Genomic DNA, 4,225 nt, shown 5'->3' on the forward strand with positions numbered 1-4,225 from the left:
ATAAAACTATGAAAACCTTTATAAACGGTCTCCATGACAACCATACATTTCAGAAGCTCACGTTATCCACGACTCATAAAGATAACACATCTCAGCACTGCGTTGACCTCCTTCCAGCGAATCAATGATTCATACATGAAAATATCGACACGCTGATTATTTTTTCCACTCAAAACAAATACACCATATTCAAGGACATGCCCTCCAAAACTGGAGAGCAAAGAGTAACACTATGAAAATGCAAATGATCCAAGACACCTTCAGGTTCAACCATCACCGCTCCAGTCAGGACCTGCAGAAAACCCTCCAAACGTTGGCTAGAAGATTCCCTCTTCTGATGCCCATTGAGTGCCGTCAATTGATCAAACAATAAACACCATCTGTACAAGAGATAAAATTCAGTCTGCTCCTCTTTATGGCTTTCGAGAAAGAAAAGGCTACATGAATACTTCTCTTTGTCCTCCTCGTCCTGTTCCAATCAAAACACTGATTGTCACGTCATTGTGCTTAATCTAAATTGTGTTTATATATACCGAAGAGCAATCTCTTTGTACCGTCATCTGGTCTTCAAAGCAAATCCGATCGTCTTGGGACTCAGAAAGGGTCAAACTTCAGCAAACAGAATGACGGCAAGAAGGAAATGACTTTCATGCAAAGTACGAGGGGAAATGGAATGTAAATCATCTGTCGCTACCGACGTACGCCACCATGCAATTTCCAACGTTGATTCCTTCAGTGTTTTTTTCAGCCATTCATTACTTCCTGGTCTGTGAGGGCCTGGTCATTTCAAAAACAGCAGGGAAATAAAAGCTCAATTTTGCTGATTCTCATAGTCCAGTATAGTTTTTTAGTTCTCGCTTAAATCTCCCCACCTCACTGGCCATAAGTTTCCATGCTAATAGTGGGCTCCATGCTTAATGTTGCATTAGCCGTCAGGAGCTTTCCGCAGCCACCGGTAAAACTGTTGTTGGAACAGGATGTGCCATTTCACATTAGCTTGAACGATCTCAACAGCTCGAGCAAACGCAGGTGCTGACTCTCCCCCGGTGGTGAGGATGAACTCTTTCAGCTGAGGAGAAAATAAACAATTTTCGTTAACATTATCATCGTATTTTGTCTTGATGTATCAGATGTAGAGAGTACATATGATGAATATACGATGCATTCTCATGCAAATGCCTGATATGTAATTTAGCAGATGACAATGATGTTTATGATAATGAGGTGTGGGAATGCATTTGAAGTAAACAGAATTATCGGTGTTGATGTTTTTCTGGAAGGGAAGGACCCTTGGGTATCTGCTAGCCTCTAACATCAATTAAGGGCATACAAATCTAATCTAAAATAGCAAATTATCAAATAACATGTTATGAAATCGATTCTCAATTCCTGAGGTCATGAAGACTACGTGAATGAACATGCACTGGGATTCAGGATTCAAGCTGCTCTTTTGGTCCAATTTTGGCAATTTCAAAATTGCTGTTCATTCATAGAAACTTCCAAAAGAAGTAAAAGGATCATTCCAAACCACTGGTATTAAATGTAGCGCTGATCGTTCGTGAATCTGTGGATGAAGTGCTCTGGCAGCAGCTGATTGTCAATGACAGTATGCTAATGCTCTGTTTAAGAAAACACTGAGGGGCTTTGTATTATCTCTGTATGAATGATAAATTATGGAAGGCGAAGTCAGCTGGATGAGAAAGTGCTGCGCTGCAGTGAGAAGCATCAGCAGTCTGTGTCCTCTGGGGCTGAAGCTGAATAAGTGAATATACGTTCCATTTCCTGTAATAAGGTTAAGCAGTTACAATGAGGAAATAACCCAGAACGGTCCAGAGTCTTCAGAGTTTACATTTGCTCATTTTCTCCATCTCAATAATTTGCTGACCAGAGTTTGTTTGTAAGTATTAATGTTCCATGAAGATTACTGTTTTAGTTTGAAAGTTCATTCCCATGATGTGGTAAAAGTTCAGCCTCACCTCATTCAACTCAGCCTCAGTGTTGAGAAACTCTGTCACGCCGCTGATTAATTTTGAGTTCATAAATAAGGCTTCTCCATACCTGCCAATCAGAGACACTGTTATTAAAAACACTGGAGCACCACAAGCAAACAAACACCAATAGATATTTCCCATAATGCTCTCTGGTCCTCCAAACACAAACAAGAAATAACATTCACAAATAAATATCTTATGAGTGTGCGAATGTGAAATTCATATCAGGGACTGAGAGGAAGGTTAAAACCACTGATAAACAGAGATGAATGAAGCCACATTCACCTGGAATTCAAGATGTCCCACTTCTCGCAGAAATATCTCCATGCTAAATGTCTTCCCAGAGGATTGCGGCCCACATGTATGATAACATCGATCACGTCCTGATCCGGCACCAGGTCAGAGGTGAGGGACAGATTCAGGAGCCTGTGGACAAGACAAATAAATGGGAGATAAACTATGAGTGAGGAATAATTGACAAGGGCCCCTGAATTTTTTAAAATTAATTGGTAATGTGGCCATGATGTAGACTTTAAAACTTTTTTTTAAAGATTTTATTCTGAAAATTTTAATTTTTATCACTTCACGAATACCATGAAAGTTGCAATCCTCTGGAATGATAAACGAACAAAGTGGGCGGAGCTTAGCAGAGGGTTAATTTTGAAAGAATGTGGTAAAGTGATAAATATCAGTAAAGTGATCAATAAACAATGAAGTACTTCATAACCTTACGCTTACAGAAATTAATCAAAACCATTTCAATAAACTGAAAAAAAAATGATATACTTCATTAGTTGTGCTCTTATGCTTGGAAGAACTTGGTCTAAAATACAAAACTTGGCTTATTAATGGCTGCTATTTGACTAATATGGCTATTATCGTGCACATTATCGTGTCTGTTCTAATTAAGCCTTTCTAATAAATTTTTCTAAGCTAGTTTTATGCTTCAGTAATTCAGAAATACAAAACACATTATTCTTCGCCGTTTTCAGCAAAGACAGCCACTGACAGTCCTGGCGAAACACAATTATTCAAATATATTTTAAGACTGTGAGTCGGCGTCTTCAAAAAGTAATTAACCTGAAAAGCCCAAATCAAATGCAGATAGACCCATTCGCTTCAAATTGGTGCGAAATGTCAAGTAGATGAAAAAGGAAGAAATAGGAAATTAGATGTTTCACATAAAGACGCTGCCACGGTGCACAAGTTTCAATTTGCAAAAACATGTGGAGTAATTGCTTCGCTGTTTTTTGGTCTCTTATTTCAGTTCAACCGCTTTTCTGGGCTTTTGACTTCATGTGTCGCTAAGTCACTTGTAGCACTTTTTCACAAAAACCCTGGAGATTATTGCCACGCCGACAAAACTCACATCTGTGTGTGGACAGCAGCTTCACAGCTCTCAAACCTGACATCTCCTGCTTCCTCTAAGGACAAGTGCAAACAAGATTTCAGAACAGTTTCTTTAGCGGCGCTCATTCTCATCACTTTTTTTTTTCTTTTTAAATGAACACTTGGAAATTCTGATATTGGACTTGTGTAATTGAATTCTAGCAGGTATAAATGTGACATTGTCAGCATAGCATGACTTTTTTTTTTCCATGGCTGATAAAGCAACCGTAAAGATTAGCATGTTCAGATTAGCATACTAGCATATTACTGTCTTAAGTATACAGAATGTACACTGTGCACAGTATGTATATTTTCTATAAGCAAAGTATAGCTATTACTGCCATGAAGTAACACATTTACCACAATGTGGTATACAACCAGAGCAGAGCACACCGCATGGAATACTGTATCCCACAATACAATGCACTTGAACTGAACTTCAATTTCCAGTGTGATGAATGAATAGGAAGTGATTACAGTAGTGATTTTTTTTTCCTTTTACTGAGATTTCAGTCTCTAAGGCTGCAGGAACATCTGTAGGTTAGCAGTCAGAGCGGAAGTGAGATCAGCTAAAACACACACACACACACACACACACATTCCAGTAGTGGAGAGGTATTATTTTCTGCCCATTGGATCACAACATACATCATCAAAAGAAGTAAAAACATGGAGGAAGGAGATGCAATTCACTTCATGCCATAAAACTCAATACTACACACAGACTCCATACACTTCATCCTTCAGACATTTACTAGCCCACTCCAAACACAGGACAGTTTTCTCTGCGGTAGATTAAATATCACAAACACACACACTCTCACACACACATGCTGCTCATCTGG

The 4,225-nt window shown here is 38.9% G+C and overlaps 1 pseudogene; it reads right to left on the reverse strand.

Moving 5' to 3' along the window:
• Nucleotides 1-6: 6 nt before the first annotated feature.
• The window catches only part of LOC107692247 (thyrotropin-releasing hormone-degrading ectoenzyme-like), a 122,597-nt pseudogene continuing 118,378 nt past the window's right edge, over nt 7-4,225 (reverse strand).

The sequence above is a fragment of the Sinocyclocheilus anshuiensis genome, unplaced genomic scaffold (assembly GCF_001515605.1).
Source record: "Sinocyclocheilus anshuiensis isolate Anshui unplaced genomic scaffold, SAMN03320099.WGS_v1.1 scaffold875, whole genome shotgun sequence".
Taxonomy (NCBI): domain Eukaryota; kingdom Metazoa; phylum Chordata; class Actinopteri; order Cypriniformes; family Cyprinidae; genus Sinocyclocheilus; species Sinocyclocheilus anshuiensis.